Source organism: Lactuca saligna, chromosome 4, assembly GCF_052625555.1.
Source record: "Lactuca saligna cultivar CGN05327 chromosome 4, ASM5262555v1, whole genome shotgun sequence".
Taxonomy (NCBI): domain Eukaryota; kingdom Viridiplantae; phylum Streptophyta; class Magnoliopsida; order Asterales; family Asteraceae; genus Lactuca; species Lactuca saligna.
Window position 1 is genome coordinate 56,282,862 of NC_136420.1, and position 18,555 is coordinate 56,301,416.

Consider the following 18,555-nt stretch of genomic DNA (forward strand, 5'->3'; position numbering starts at 1 on the left):
TAAGATCTTCAAGAATAAGAGAAGAACCTATGAAACTATGGCGAAGACTATTATTGATGAAGTTCGCTCGAGACTTATGAGCTTCACTCTCAATGCCTTCCCAAATGTTGCTAAAGCTAAAATCATTTGGAGGCTTCCTATGAACAACAAAAATAGTGCCACTCAACATCCGCCTTGACTTTGTGTCCAAGGTTTATTTCCTATTTTTTCCTTTGTGGTTGGTTATGTTGTGTATTGGGTTTTAGAGCATGCTCTTTCCCCTTTTAGTTGATTTTAGTCAGTTAGGTTGTTTTGCTTCCTGGGGCTGTTTTAGGGGACTTTTTCTTTTCTATAGGCGGGGAATCTTCAGCCTGCTATTGTATTTCTTTTATAATAAAATTTAATGGACGTACCGCCCTCCTTTACCCTTTTTTTGTATTTGCGTGTTGTGTCACGATCCATATATGAATTCTAAAATGTTAAAATGTGTTTGTGTATAAAAGGCATAAAAATAATGGGTAATATGTAACATAACACAATGTTATAATTGTATTACATGAAAACACAAAATTTTACATGACTTTATATTAAACCATTGTACATGATGCAAAAACATGTCAAAATATATTAATTCATGTTTGATGATGCATGTCTTATGTGTGTTTAAACGGATAAATTCATATATGATACATGTAAGATGTGAAACAAGAATTTTTAAAACTCATACAAGAAAAATGTAAGTTGTATGCCTTTGTCGAATTGTTGGGTGTAGTCCAAAATAGTCCACTCCAAAACTACCCAATATGATATATATATATATATATATATATATATATATATATATATATATATATATATATATATATATATATATATATTATGTTGGGTGAAAGTTATTGTATGCATTTGTACATGCTAATATGATATATCTTATGTTGGTTGGTAGTTATTATATGCACTTTAACCTACTAACCGATTTTAATAGGTGATAATAACTTAATTGTAAATAATTTCAAATTATTACTTAAATATGTAAATACTTTTCTTAAACTTGACTTTGATTTAAACCAAAATGTTGATCAGATTACTCAATACAAAAAAAATAATAAATAAATAATTTAAGACATTTCATGAAAATGCAAAAACTAGATATGTATGAAAAAAATAGTGAGATATGTGTAAAAACATCCAAAAGACAGGGAAAAAGCATGTTTTATAAACTTAAACTTGAGTACTTGACTCATGAATCATGATAGCTATGAATTTTATTTTTGTATTCAGACTCATTATATGTTTTGAATTATTCTTTTATTCCAACTTGATAAAAATCATTTTCAAACCAACTTGCAGCACTCATTAAACATCCGGCCAGCCTTCAAAAAATACTAAACATGGTACACATTTTTTATATAAAAAGAAAACATGATAACTACTATCTATTCTAAATAAACTACAATCATTACAATTACAAGTTGAAAAACAAAAGCACATTATACTTTTGAGTTTTGATTAAACCACTTTGTATTGTTAAAAAAATGTAGCATACTCAGATCGAATCAAGATGATTAATATAAATGAAGCCAACACATACAAAATACATACATATCTAAAGTAGACACACATACAAAACACATATGCATGCATCTAACACATATTGCATATACATACAAAATACATGTACATACATGCACACATACTTACATATATATATCTACGTACACATAAAAACGGTTTTAAGTGTCATATTTATCAGAATCACACATACAACAAACCAACATAAACATCTGAAGTGATTTTTAGAGCACTCCAGAAACAGCATTAACGAATTGTACATGGACACCAAAACTTGCTGAAACAAAGTCAAAGACTCTTTTGATCTCAGGATCACTCCTTGTAAAATTCAGGTTCCAAAATTGGTACCTAGGATTCTGTTCACCAATCATTTAAAAACCATCAAACAAGTGTTAACTTTTATGAAGCTTAATCAATTAAACTCAAGGGACCAGAACCGTAAATTATGATAAGGTTACCTTTACAAGTTCAATGAAGGTAACCTGAAGCCCCCATGGGTGTGGGAGTTTAGTTATCAATCTCTCCAATAACACTCTCGTTATCTGTTCCTTAATCGCCTCCTGCTTACACAAAAAGAAAAACATATATTATGTGCTTTGAAAAATCTATCTGTTTTGTTTTGTTCTGTTCTGTCATGTTATGTCATGTGGGGTTGTAATTAATTAACTAAGAGAAAGTGGGTCTCACCTCTTTTATCTCAACAAAGAAGTGAAGCAAAATGAAGGAAAAGAAATGCGTGTGGTTGTTGGGATAACGCAATTGGTCTGCAACCGCATTGAAGAAGAGGTAACGGCCTTCCCAATTTAGGTCGCGTATTAATGTCCTGAAGATGTCCAAAGCCGCACCCGCAAAATAGCCAGTCTTTGAGACAAACCTAGTTATGGAGGCTTCATGAGAAGCGGTGCTCACTTGCAGCTGTTGGATGGCCTGGGAGATAACATGAAAAAACATAAAACATTATTTTTGTACCCGAGTTATTTTTCCAACAACCCCTGGTTGGCCTGCTCACACTGCTCTGTCATGTCATGTTCTTTCCCATCATGTGAGATGTTAATCAGATAAATAGTGACCCACTATAGGAGATTAATCCACGTTGGAACTGAAAGTCCCAAAACCCTTTGACTATGCCCTAGTGGCAAAAAGGTAAATTATGGTGTGAAGAATCTAAAGGGAACTTTTGATTGTACCTTTGTTCCAATGTAAAGTACAAGTGAGTTCATTAGAGGAACATTGTAGTATGTTCCGGACCTTTCAGCTTCTCTTGATGAAAGAAGTAGTTTGTACTTTAATCCATAAAGAAATGAAGACATTTCCGGCCTTGTCTGTACCAATAACAAAAAAAGAAATGCGAGTAATATTAGAAGAGCCGATAAGAAAAAGAAAAAAAAAAGGATTTTACAATTACTAGTCAAAATCATGTATATACCATGAAATACTCATCAACATCATTTTTCATATTGTTGGCTTTCAAAGCAGCAGCAAACTCAAAGTCAATGCAAGGTGATTGACTTATCTCAGCTAGCAGATCCACCTAAAAAAAAGATATATATTGCGTTTGGTAATTAGTTCTTGCACCAAGACTATGGTTGTGTTTGTTGCATGGGATATAAAGTTGCAACTTTTGTCTCGTTGACATCAGTCACAGTTTCAGTTCAATACATGTCAAACACAATATGTAATAAATGTAGTGAGTTAAGATAAGTCAAAGACCTTCAAATTGGGAGTGTTGGGGTCCGGAAGACTCATGTTAGCTGGGAAAGTGCTAAGAATTATGTTTCTTAGTTGGACACAACGTGAAGCAATGGCTTCACAGAAACTGAAATTATAATAGCAAACAAAGTCCGGGAAATCATGAACCACCACCAAAAGCACTCTCAGTGTGCCTTTGTATAGTATACGGACCTGAAGAAAGAAACATACATATTAATTTCTGATTTCTAAAGCTGAAAATAAGGGCTAAAGGTAACAAATAGCACTGTAGTTTCATTGCAAATATTTCTATTATAGTGTTGTACTTTCAGTTTTTGTTTTTTTTTTTTTTTTTCTCATTAAGGAATTGTACGTTGAAAAATCTATCGAATTATAGCAGAGTGAAACTTGTTTTGTATCTGGATGACTTTGCTATAACTGGATAGATTTTTCAAAATGCAATGGTGTAATATGAAGAAATAAAAGTAGAAGGCTACAATAAACAAATCAATGATGAAAGATAGATTTTAATGCAAACCGGATCTGTAAGTTCCCCTGTTCTCAAGAAGGGTTCCATGAACATCAATAAGTCTAGCAGCAAGCGTTTGAAGTATGGCCATCCTTTTTGACCATTGGCAGCAAAGAGTTTTGGCATGAAATCTTTGTGACTAATTAGCTCAACCCATGGAAAGCTGAAAACAATTTATTCAAAAATTTGTTGTCAAATATTAAATATGTAGATATATATATGCTTGTCTTTTCTATGTTATCAAATATTAATCTAGACGAACCTGAATGCAGGAACTTTGAGTGGCTGCAAGGCGTGAAATGAATTTGATAGAGCAGCATACATCTGTACAACTCAATGGAATTAGTTACAAGACACAAAACTTATGCATGAAAATTTTCAAAATAATTAAAATAAAATTGAAAATACCTGAAAATTTGCATCGGTAGAGTCGAGGGTATGAAGGTGATTGAAAAAGTTGATGAATAGCCTGAAATATGGTGTAGAAATAAATGATTCTTTCTTTTCCTCTGCATCCTTTTTAACAAATCTCACAATCACCGCTAACACCTGTTCAACAAAATGTGTACCCAAATTACAATCGACAATCGACAAACCATAAACTTTTTTTTTTTAAAATGAACTTTAGTTTTAAATTCGTACCTTGGAGAAAAGAGAGAGCTTGCTATATCCCTGGTCAACAGGGAGAAACTAAAAACAAAGAACAAAAATGGCAAGTTGATGAAATATACATTTGATTATATATATTACATATATAAAAAGGAAGTTTTAACTCCTACCCTCAAGATTGAAAAGACAAGGTCTGCATATATATCAATGACAAGGAAAGATGATAGATTTGCTTCTTCATTGGTCCCTTGAGAAGATAGATAGTGTGACACACCAAGCTCCTAATAATATCACAAGCGATCAAGATATGTTTTTTTTTTTTTCCTTATAACTGTGTGTGTGTGTGTGTGTGTTTTTGAGAGTAAAGGACAAGGGACATGAGTTGTCAGAATCACCATAAGGCGGCGGAAAAAGCGGTTTGGCATATCATCAGCTCTTGACAATACATTTTGATGAAGTTCTAGAATAAAATGAGCACGAGCTGCATCATTGACACCATGGCGATCACGTATCCGACACCAATCATTAAATATCTTAGAAACCTGATTTTACAAGAATCAAATAATGATGAGATTCGTAAATTAAGGTCTTAAAAATGAAATATCATGTAAGATGAGAATAATTAGGAAGTTAGTGAAAGAGTGTTAATTAATTACTACCTGCCAATGGAAAGTAGGAGGATCTGGTTCAGAAGATATAAATGCATCGTCATCATCCTTGCTGGCCACAGGATGCTTAGTCACCTGTTCCATTCAAACATAAACAATTAGCTTCAAATTGGATATCATTAACAAGAATCATATTAGCTTTTCTTTCTTTAGGTTGTTTGAAAATTGGTTGACCTTGTCATTTTGTGATTTTGTTCCACTGGAAAATGTTCTATTCCCAGTTTAACCAGTAAGTTTTGGCGATATGGCATGTATTTGACACATCATTAAAGGTTAAGGTCATAGCAATTAGGAGCAAGATCAAACCTTGGATAAACTGTGAATGACATTGTGAAGTGAAGACAATACTCCTGCATCACTGAGCTTCAGTGTTTCAACAAGGGAGATGAAAAACTCTATTGTCGCCCCTGTGCATCATATAATAGTTAAAACCATAGCTGTGATGAATGAAATTTTTTATGGAAAAAAAAAATTACAGTTAAATATGTTTCGAACTTCTGTTTTTGAAACTCCTTAGCATTTATCAGACGCTTATAAGCAAAGAGTAAAATATACCTATCTATTTGGCATTCATAAATCTTTAGATTTGATGTAGTAAGTAAAATAAGTGAACAATTAAAAGGCATGAATTTTACAAATCTTGAACATTTTAAAAAGAAGTTGCAAAATAAAAGTGAAGGGAAGTGTCATGAAATGCAATTAATTATCAGACATTGACACTGACACTCTTTTATCTGATGTTTAATAACTTCAAATTTGATATGAATACTATAATCTTCAGTATCTGTAATGCATGTTTAGACATACATACCACTCTTTCCTCCATCAATAAGTCTGGCCATGTAAGCATCATACTCAGTGAGGTTCAGTAATTCCCTGCGAATTAGGCCAACTGTAATATCTTTGTTGAATCTCCTCTCATCATCAGAATGCACTACCTGATTGCAGAAATGAATTGTCAAATCAGTAGAAAGTAATAAAAAAAATATATACACACCAATAACTGAATGCAACAAATGATGTAACATGATTATGGTCATACCCAACTAGTGAGTTCCCTCCCCACAAGCTTGCTAACATCACACACACCAGCTAAGATGTCAAGGTCAGCATTGACATGTACATAGTTGGCTGCATTTTCATATAAACTCTCGAAAACCTACATAAAATTTGGAAAAATTATTTTGTAAGAAAGAAGAGCATCCACAATTCCATATAATAGCAAGGGGTATTATATATACCGTTTGAGCCACAGCCAAGGCAGCCTCATCCTTGTTGATGCATCTAAGAACAACCACAGGAACCTCACAAACAACAGACTGAAAACAACCAAACAACCATCCTCTTGTTTTGTTATTTATATTTCATTGCTATATAAAAATATTAATATGAACAAGAATGAAGGAAGAAAATGATTTTGGTATGCAGATTTCGGATACTTACTTTGGTTTACAGTTTAAAATTTGATCGTTATACACAAGTAATGAAAAGGTTAAAGTAATTTATTAATGAAAATGAAGATATAATACCTGAATTTCAGCTTGTTTAGCATCTTTACCAATCAAAAATTCAAGCTGAAAGAATTGATAAGGAAAATAAGTTTCTGTAAGCTCTACAGCACATTATTATAAATAAAAAAAATATGCATTGTTTCCATTCAGAAATTCTAGATAAGCAAGAATTCAAGCAAATCGAATACAATATCCAACCTTCTTTACAAGAACATGATATTCATCCAATGCAGCACCAGTAGTTAATGAAGGTTTGCTTATAAAGTGCCTGGAACTTGAAGGTGGAAGAAACGTCTGTTGTTGGGCTCTCATTTCCTAGAAATTCAAAGCAAAGATTCAGAAGTTGAAACTCATTAACTTGAACACTTGAATAAAGAATGTTACTTACATTAGCAACATTATAAGTCCCTGATACATGTGATTGAGGAGCTGGAACCATACGAACTTGTGGTTGATGAAGGGATACAAATTGGGCAGCTTGAGGATGAAATGCTTCTGGAAAAGCACCTATACGACTTTGTGCAAATAGGCTTGGATCAATTGTTGTAGTTCTAGAACTTTCTATTTGCTTCCTTCTAACTGAAAGTTGCTGAGCAATTTCATTTTTTACTATTACTAGCCCCTGTATGACACGTGCATCGATATGAACATAAGATGCAAAGAAAAACGAATGTATATAACACCAACAACAAGATTAAGAAATTAAAACCGTTTCAATTGCAGCCTTTTCAATTGATGCACATCCCAACTCAAGGTTGTCATCAATAACACGTTGCATGGCATGTTCAAGGGATTCACTTGCAATATTCAAACCCTGTAGAGAGTTTCTTAGCTGACTTGACATCTTCTTACGAAGAGGTTCCTGCAGAAAGGAGAAGATCACACTAACTTTTTGTCAGAAAATAATACACACATGAACAAAGAAGAAAATGACTACAAGTATAAAGTTAACAATGAACCTTGCTAGTAACATAAGACAGATTTCCAGCCAGGCAAACAATGATGGAGGATGATGTACTATGGATATAGTTCTCATCAGAATCGTTGTCATACTCCTGTTAATTGATGTACACAAAACCTTCGATCAGTATTTGGAGGGTTCAAAAGCATCCCCATAGAAAGAACTAACTGAATGAGAATGACACCTTTAAAACAAGTGCCATTGTTGTTTGAGTTGCTATGGTAACACTCTTCTGAACAATAGTAGAAAGGATTTCTTTAATAGCCTTATCCATTATCACTGGAAGCAATCTGCAAAAGTAATCAGTAAGAACACAATCAATAAGTTTTCCAGCAAACAATTTTTAATTATCTAGTTGCAATGAAAAGAGAAAAGTGGAACCTTTGGAAAAGCATGTTCATATCTTCAACCAAAGGAACAGCAGGGAAATGAACTGGAGCAGCATGCTATCAACCAAAATAGAAGGCATTAGAAAATCAGATAGTGAAATAGCTTAGATAATATCAAAAACGTCTATAGAAAACAAACCTGGTATAATATATGTGAATCCCCACCCTGATAAGATGTAACAGCAGCTTCATGTGGTAGTTCAACTTGATTTACAGCAGATGTTACAGTATTTTGCTGAGATGACCCAACATCTTTGTTGCAGAAATCGGGGTTTCCTTCAATTTTCCTAACTCTGTCCTTCAGAAGAGATGTTGGAGTAACTGCCTTCATGTCCAATTCAAGATTCTTGAACAATATCTAAAATGGAAAACCGACATGAGAATATGTATCTGTATGTGTGTATATACACCATTAGAAAATCACAATTGTACATGTGGTACACATCGACTCAAACGTACTTCTATTGAAAACTTGAGATTTGCTTTGAGATTTGGCATTGCATGTATTTCAGCAAGTAATCCAAGAATCCCCATAGTCCACGGATTCGGTGGTTGATATGCTAGACTTCCTTTGCAAGGTTCCAAAACCTATAGCAAGTGAAGTGAAAAAAAAAAAAAAAAAAAAAAACAATACCAATAAAATAACCATAATGATTTGGAGAATAAACATAAATCAATGGAGTTATACATACCTTGGAGGTAAATGGAATTATCCCAATCATTAATCCCTTTTCATAAGCCTACACAAGTTTATAAGTAAACTTATATGTCATATATCGCACCTAAGTCAAAAAGATGAAAAGAAACAAAATCTACCTCTATAATTAAAGATTTTGGATCAATATGCTTAGACAATAAAGCTCTATTTCTACCGATTGTAATCATTCCGAGCCATCCCCCAAGATTCTTGAGCAACAGACGCTGCTCAGAACTTGTCTGTATCAGCTCAGACCTTAACAGAATCTGTTGCATTCCCAAATAACAAATTACTCCGGGTTTATATACCATATTTAAATCCATCAATGAATAATGTAGAAAAGAATACCTTGCAATTTTTATAGGTTTCTTGAACTACTTCTTCCATAAGCTGTTTTGAATGAGCTTTCTCAAGAAAACTCATAAACAGCTTGTGAAAATTTGGTTCGCTGCTTGCTCTGTCAGCATGATCAATGAGTCATTCAAAAAAAAAATCCAATTCCTTGCATAGTGATAATGAAAGATCATACAGTCTCTCACCTTTTCATAACAAGATATTGTGCAAACCAGGGATAATACGGTTCCTCCAGAATCTTGGTAAACTCTTCTACTTTAGCTTCAATATTTGCAATGGATAAAGTATTAAAAATGAATGAGATTCTATCCCGAGTTATGGATGGTGGGGCCTGTAAAGAAGATGCAGATAAATATAAGTGAAGAAATCTTTTTATAATTTTATAGAAATGATACATTGATACTTACACAAACATTGAGGTAATATATAATAACCATGAAATATATGGAACTCAATTTAATAAAACAAGCTAAGATTACAAACCTGTACGGGTGTTTCTCTTCTTTGAGCAACATCAAGAAGTGTACTGCTGCTTGCTGAGACAAAGCCTGCAATTCTCAAACATTTTTAAACACCATCAACAAAAGGTAACTGCAATATGTTCAGGGGATCAAAGAAAAGACAAGAAACCACAAAACCACAAGTACAGAAAACCTACTTGTTGAGGCAACTGTTCTAGATGGAAGACGAAACTCTGGAGATGAAGCCATTAGTGCTGAAGATATAGCTACACTTTGAGGCTGCATGTTAAGAGGATTAAGCAGAAACAATATCAACAACAAATTCTGAAAAATGTGGATCAGCTACCAATGACTGGATAAAGCTGATATAGCTAAACTGACAGCATGTTACTTGCCTTCTGGATATTTGCTGAATCACTTGAGGTAGCAACCGAAGTAGTTAAGTTTTGATTTGTGTGACTGGATTCAGTCAAAGATGGTTTTTGTATTTCATCTGATTGAATCTCATTTCTCTGTTGAAGCTTTGGTGGAGAAGATACTTGAGAACCAAGATGTTCACCATCAGATCCAGTCAAATGGGAAGATGAATCCGGCATCTACACAGAAAACAATTTTGTAGGATGCATATATATATCAATCCACCATAGTCCAAAAGAAAACTTAAGAATTGTGGGCATGTATCAAGAAAGATCATTCAAAGCAAAATACACATAAAACTTACCACAACATTTTCTGGTGGTGGGATAGAGCTACATTGATTGTCGGCTTCATCTGATTCTGGATGGGTTGATGAAGTTCTGCCAAGTGTCTGTTCAATAATGGAAACAAGATCAGAATGAGTACCCTGTATATGAGAGATCTGTAAGACTTGTTGGCAGAATTCTGGAAACTCAATCAAGCGATCCACAAAAGTTTCCAATGCCTTTGTCCCAAAAATAAATATCTGCACAAAGATAATGTTGTATAGTTAAATAAACAATAGCCTTCAGTCTAGCAACAACCATTACTGGAAAGTGATACTAACTTTGGAATCTGCAGGTTCATGTAATGCATCCAAAACGGATTGTAAGGCAATGCTCAGTGTAGAATCGCTCACAACTTGATTCTTGATAAGTAATCCTGCAGGAAAAAATATTAGAAGTTGTGTGTTATATGTTGAATTATTACCAAAATGTTTCAGTTTTGACTAAATCTTATGAGTCCTCACCAAATAGAACAGCAGAAAGATTAAATTGTTCATCCGAGTATGTGTTGAAAGACGTTTTCACTTGAAGCAGGTTGCTGATCATATCCTCGAATATCAATTGCTCCCTGTGAGGTTGCACAAAGGTGAACCATAAGTACTTGACAAATCATGAGATACTAAAAGATTGCTTCTGAATGGTATTTTGTTGGATACAACTTAATAGAAATAGAATCCATCAGTAACTTTTTATAAACTACGAGAAAATTTAAATATGCTTATTTTAAAATATCTAATATTGAATTATGCAACCGAATCCGGTGCAAAATACATCAGTAGCCTTCCAAGTCATAGCTCCCTCCAAGATGCACAACCATAATCATAATACTAATAACTTTCAAGAGAAACACATTTAAGTTTTTATGCTATCCAGAGTTGGTAAGAATTTTGAAAAAGTAGGGCACGAAGAAGGATAAAATCGAGTCAGGTATGCTTAATTTCAGACCCAAAGAACATTTATCACCACTACTTAATCATAGACCGCAAACCTCTATAGACTCAATCACCTAAAGGCCTCCAGGGAAGCTTTATGTGTTCTCTTTTGACAATATATTGGCAGGGATATTGTATTCACAAAACATAAACCCTAGAATACTAAGGTTAACAAAAACAAAAACTCAGACAACACTTCTTTAAAACATGGTAACGAAGTGTAGTTAACCATCTCCCCACGACCCTATTAACCTGCATAATGTAATTTGAATGGGGAAAGTATGTAAGTGTGTTCTTTGTAAGGTAATGACCTCAATTTATACACAGCGCTAAGCTACGGAAAGGAAACTAAATCAGTTTTAAGTATGGTAACTAGATTAAATCAAGAAATCCTAATTCATATAGGCATTCTATCTAACACTCCTCAAGTCGGAGTAACGGTCTCCTAGTTGTACAAACAAAATCTATGTATGCTTTCTTTAATGGATTTTTTGTTCTTATATGCAAAGGTTGGAAGTATATGTTCCCATGTATGGTCTTTGATCAGGTGGCTGTCAACTTCAATGTGCTTGGTCCTCTCATTGGATACTTCATTCTTTTGGTTTCATGAATCGTTGATTGGCTATCACATCATTTCATATGACACGTCTCCCATAGCTCTATATCGTGTGTTGTTTCTTGTTTTTCCAATAGCTAAATTACACAACAAATACACAGTACCCCATATAGCCCAACAGTATCTGGCGCTGGTGTTGACATGGTGCTCCTTAGCCCAAGTGGTCAAGGGTTCAAGTCTTGTTTGGGACTATGATGTAGTTTAAAAGTAGATTAGAGTGTACATTAGTGTGTGTGTGTGTGTATCATGTGTTGTTTCTTTTTTTAGCCTTAAGATTACGTCAAAATATGGAGAGTTTTATCCAATATCGTATATTGAATGAACTAGCTCAAAACACTTATCGAAAAATGATATAAGTATCTTAATAGATAGTGGACTACAAACCATACAAATCTCCTTGTAGATATCGAAAATCTCCCATGATTTAAGGGACTACTTGCGACCATAATACACGACACGATAGACATACCTTAGATATCTCCTCCTCGATAACAAACCCTAGTTGCTTCGTGTATACCTCCTCCTCGATAACGACATTAAGGAACAACTAAGGATATACCATTTAATCAGATCTAGAAGATTATTTCTATCTATTGACTTTTCTGGTGAAGTAATTATCTCCAGTTATATGAAATGATAAGATACGAAAACTAATCAATTCTATATAAGATAACTAAATCAAATCAAGAAACCCTAAATCATTAATTCAATTGAAACAAAGGTAACCTATTATGGGGGATCTCAGCATTTGCTCTAACAACCAACGTGCCTACTTTCTCATATTATCAACCACTACCATTTCTTCCCACTTAATCATAGTGTATGATCAGGAAGCCAATGTGCATAAATAAGATGGATTAGCAAAGAACCTAAAATCTCAAATTTTAACATATTCTCATATGAAAAAAGGCAAGGGAAGATTGTTAATGATAAAAAATGGATAATGAAAAGTAAAACCTTTTTTCAGAAGATCCCTTGAACTGTGTAAGCATTTGAACCATTTCGTCAACTGTCAATTGACCAGAGAACATCTGTTGGAAATAAGCATTGGCCTCTGTGTTTATATGATCTGCATCAACTTCAACTGTTGAAGAATCAGGCTCATCACTAATGTTCTCTATCATTGGACAATCGTCTGTAGACGTTATGCACAAATTTTCCATTTCCTTTGAAAGTTGATTAGAAGAGGGCAATGCAGTATCTTCTTGAAGGACCTACAAAAAGATATGGATTAATTCAATAGATATAAATATAAACAAAGGTAATTAAATAGTAAGTCAACCATGTTGATCGGGTAAACCTTTGGAGAAGTAGGAGCTTCCTCCTGAAAAAGATCCTGAGTTCCAGATTTATGTGCCCTGTCAGAAGGTTCCTGAATGCCATGTTCGCCCTCCTTTAGGGATCTAACTTGTTCCTGAGAGGGTAAACATGTAAATGTCATGTTCTTGAAACACACAGAAGTAAAGTGCCCAGATAACATCACTAAGCTCCACAATTATTCTCATTTGGCTCAAAGAACATATCTTCATGTGTACTAAGAAAGATCATTCAAACCAAAATACACATAAAACTTACCACGACATTTTCTGGTGGTGGGATAGAACTACATTGATTGTGGGCTTCATCTGATTCTGAATGGCTTGATGAAGTTCTGCCAAGTGTCTTTTCAATAATGGAAACAAGCTCAGAATGAGTACCCTTTAGATGAGAGATCTGTAAGACTTGTTGGCAGAATTCTGGAAATTCAATCAAGCGATCTACAAAAGTTTCCAAGGCCTTTATCCCAAAAATAAAGATCTGCACAAAGACAATGTTGTATAGTTAAATAAACAATAGCCTTCAGTCTAGTAACAACCATTACTGGAAATCAACACTAACTTTGGAATCTGCAGGTTCATGTAATGCATCCAAAACGGATTGTAAGGCAATGCTCAGTGTAGAATCGTTCATAACTTGATTCTTGATAAGTAATCCTGCAGGAAAAATATTAGAAAAAATTGTGTGTTATATGTTGAATTGTTACCAAAATGTTTCAGTTTTGAGTAAATCCTATGAGTCCTCACCAAATAGAATAGCAGAAAGGTTAAACTGTTCATCGGAGTATGTGTTGAAAAACTTTTTCACTTGAAGCAGGTTGATGATCATATACTCAAATACCAATTGCTCCCTGTGAGGTCACACAAAGGAGAAGCATAAGTACTTGATAAATCATAAGATACTAAAAGATTACTTCTGAATGGTATTTTGTTGGGTACAACTTAAAAGAAATAGAATCCATCAGTAACTTTTTATAAACTATGAGAAAAATTAAATACGCTTCTTTTAAAATATCTAATATTGAATTATGCAACCGAATCCTGTGCAAAATACAACCGTAGCCTTGCAAGTCATAGCTCCCTCCAAGATTCACAACCATAATCATAATACTAATTACTTTCAAGAGAAACACATTTAAGTTTTTATGCTATCCAGAGTTGGTAAGAATTTTGCAAAAGTAGGACATGAAGAAGGATAGAATCGAGTCAGGTATGCTCAATTTCCATTTCGAACCTGTTTACCAAAAACTTCCTATATTTGTATTCTTTAAAGCACAGTCTACCGATTTTGAAGGAGAACAAATCATGCAAAGCAAAGATACACTTCATGCTTTTCAAAAATCCTCATCCGACCTAGCAACCAATATCTTCCACTCACAGTGATCATATATTTCTTTCAATTTTAGCAAACCAAAGAAAGAAATGTGGCTTTTTGCTTCAGATCTAAAGAGCATTTCTCACCACTACTTAATCATAGACCTCAAGCCTCTATAGGCTCAATCACCTAAATGCCTCCAGGGAAGTGTTATGTATTCTCTTTTGACAATATATTGGCTGGGATATTTTATTCACAAAACATAAACCCTAGACTACTAAGGTTAACATAAACAAAAACTCAGACAACACTTATTTAAAACATGGTAACGACGTGTAGTTAAACATCTCCCCATATGCCCTATTAACCTGCATAATGTAATTTGAATGGGGAAAGTATGTAAGTGTGTTCTTTGTAGGGTAATGACCTCAATTTATACACTGCGCTAAGATACAGAAAGAAAACTAAATCAATTTTAAGTATGGTAACTAAATTAAATCAAGAAATCCTAAATCATATAGACATTCTATCTAACACTCCTCAAGTTGAAGTAATTCGGTGTCTTAATTGTACAAACAAAATCTATTTATGCTTTCGTTAACGGATTTTTTGTCCTTATATGCAAAGGTTGGAAGTATATGTTCCCATTTATGGTCTTTGATCAGGTGACCCTCAACTTCAATGTGCTTGGTCCTCTCATTATCAACTTCAACGTGCCTACTTTCTCATATTATCAACCACTACCATTTCTTCCCACTTAATCATAGTGTATGATCAGGAAGCCAATGTGCATAATAAGATGGATTAGCAAAGAACCTAAAATCTCAAATTTTAACATGTTCTCATATGAAAAAAGGCAATGGAAGATAGATAATGATAGAAATGGATAATGAAAACTAAAACCTTTTTTCAGAAGATCCCTTGAACTGCATAAGCATTTGAACCATTGCATCAACTGTCAATTGACCTGAGAACATCTGTTGGAAATAAGCATTGGCCTCTGTGTTTATAGGATCTGCATCAACTTCAACTGTTGAAGAACCAGGTTCATCACTAATCTTCTCTATCATCGGACAATCGTCTGCAGACGTTATGCACAAACTTTCCATTTCCTTGGAAAGTTGATTAGAAGAAAGCAATGCAGTATCTTCTTGAAGAACCTACAAAAAGATATGGATTAATTCAATAGATATAAATATAAACGAAGGTAATTAAATAGTAAGTCAACCATGCTGACTTGGTAAACCTTAGAAGAAGTAGGAGCTTCCTCCTGAATAAGATCCTGAGTTCCAGACTTATGTGCATTGTTAGAAAGTTCCTGAATCCCAGAGTCCATTAGGGCTCTAATTCGTTCCTGAGAGGGTAAACATGTAAATGTCATGTTCTTGAAACACACAGTAGTAAAGTGACCAAAATAAAGAATGTCAACACTTGTACAGATAACATCACTAAGCTCCATAATTATTCTCATTTGGCTCAACCATTCCTCAAGATCTATATAGTATTATAGTACTCTTTCTGAGAAGCCATAGAGGATAGTTTAATACCTCGAGCAATGCTTGAACAGAAGGTATATGGCCTCTCTCAGACAGGTCACACAACTCTTTGAAGTGCTCTTCACAGAACTTCTCTCCTGCAAACAGAAATACAGTTCTCATATGCATGTTAAACAATTGAAGCCAAGAGTAACAGGAGAGAGAGAGAGAGAGAGAGAGAGAGAGAGAGAGAGAACACACCAGCCCTACTGAGGTCATCCTCGTCAGCGTTTGCTAATGCAACCGCAAACTGAAAATTCTCATGTCGCGATAATTGCAGTGATGTGGATAGATTGTCTAGGAATGTTTCACTGATGTGAGTATACTTTCTGAAACAGGAAAACACCTTACAGAAGTAAGGCTTTCCTATCAGCTTTTTAAAGATAGAAGCAAATGCAGGTTCTAATGGAGTAGTCTTTAAGTCTTTTTTAAAAATGTTGAAGTGAAGCACGCAGTTTTCAATAAGTAATATACTATCGTCTGCTCCACGTTCGATATACTGCGAAAAGAGAACATTATATCAACTTGAGATGGATGCTTTCCGATATATTGCCAATGTGTCAATGTCATGTTCTATTCTTGCATGTATTTCATAGAACATTTTAAAGCTCCAAGACTTCCATATTTAGAATAGTGAAAAAGACAACAAAAGACTTTCTTATAATATTTATAATCTCCAAAGATACTGGATATAAAAGTTAAACATAGTTTCGGATAAATTTTGAATCGCGAAAGATACGTAACCTAAATACTAGATTTCTACTATAGTATTCTTCCCTCTGAATAATTAAATACAAATCTTATATTGAATTTTCAAACATTAAACTGTTAGAATGTTCATCCGTGTCATTGTCTTCGCAATCACCAGTTGTTATTCCTAGTGGTTCTAGACGATATAATTTAGGAAGAAATGTTTCATAGCTGATAGACAATTAGGAAGAAATGACAACGATAATTAGATGATCAAATAGTACCCTTTGAATAAGTAAAAGATTTAGTAAAAGATAAAACTATGTTTAAATCTTTCAAATATATCTTCCTTTAAATAGCAACCAATGAAGTTAACTGGCACCTTTGACCTTGAATGATAACTGCAAGAGATAGATCACCAAGGAAAGTACTTTCAAAGTACTGGATCAAACAGAATAATCCTCTTTTTATCTATTACTGGACTAGTAGAATAACAAATTAAAATATTATGTTGTAGTTCTAGAATTTCTTAACTCCTGTATTTCATAATTTAAGTTGTTTACCCTTTGAAAACATGTAGTCCTAATGTGCAAAAAGACTCGTATGAAAGTGAAACAGGCATGATAACCATAAAATAATTGCGATAGGCTTACGATTTCATACAATTACATTGTATGTAGGAACCACATGGCAAACTATTTTAAAGTAATGTTCAATTTCATTAATAACAGAAAAAACATGCTTCAAACATATGAAAATTTCCCTTAAGAAATAGTAAGTTTGCCATAACAACATGGTTTTTATATGGAAAACAAGAATAAGGCCACTCGTCAACCCTTCTTCAATGGTAGAAGGGTGAGCAAATGCCTCTTCTTTGATTCAAAATTCGAGCCTTATCAGGTTATAATCGCGTTTTAATGAACACAAAAAACGTGAAGTCAACCAAACCTCAAGAAAATTGTGCTCAACGCCCAAATTTCGTTTCCAATTAAATGTAACACCACTCGGCAATTAACCTCGAAAGCACCAACTCATTCCGAATTAAACCACCAACAAGAACAAATAAAACAGTTAAAAAAATCATAGCTCAAAATTGTTGCTTTCAAAGTGATCTTACTTCCACAAAGATTTCTGCACATCGCGCTCAAAATCTCCGCAGAAAAATACAAAATTTAGGGGTTAATTTAACTTAATAATTAGTGTGTGTCGTGAACAAACAAAGAAACAGATGCGACTAAAATAAACCAGTTAGGGTTTTCAGATACGAGAAATTGGGAAAAAAGTTTATGCCTGAGAGAGTCTGTCAACCACAGAGTCGTAATTTTCTTCGTTCAACTTCTCAAGCAACCTCCGGATTAATTTAGTTAAAGTTCTCTGCGAAGATCGTCTCATGGCGAAAGAAAACAGTTGATGATTGATCGATTGAAGTTTGATTCGCTGATTATAACCAAATTCAGAGCTCTGAATTGAGGTGACGGTGTGAACTGGAAGATTTTGGGAGCACAAGAGCGAACTATGAAAGCAAGAGTAGTGCTAGTCTGTGGGCTTTTGACGTCTATAAATAGGCAATTGATCTCTGGTGCATGGATGTCGAGCAACATAATAAAATCAAATCTTCTCCTTCAGTTATTGAATAATGCAAATCTGGTCCCTCTTCTTTCGGGTTCTTTTCTATGTGCATAATAAAATGGAAAGATGTCAAGAAAGAAAACAAGAAAATAGAATAAAAATGGTTTTAATCTAAGTTTTTTGGATATTTTACCGTTAAACATACAAAAGTTTCCATGAACCAAGAAAATAAATAGATGAATTTTGTAAGAGATTTCCCATTAAGGAAAAATATGATAGATATAAAATACTTTAAGTACTGTTTTTTAGTTTATTGAAATGTTGGATACATTTATTACGGGGTATTAAATGAATATATAATAATATTTACTCCATTTCTCTTTATAAAACTAAATGCCAATATTCTATATATATATATAT

General features: G+C 33.9%; 1 pseudogene; it reads right to left on the minus strand.

Moving 5' to 3' along the window:
* Positions 1-1,775: 1,775 nt before the first annotated feature.
* The window catches only part of LOC145039634 (uncharacterized), a 42,290-nt pseudogene continuing 25,510 nt past the window's right edge, over positions 1,776-18,555 (minus strand).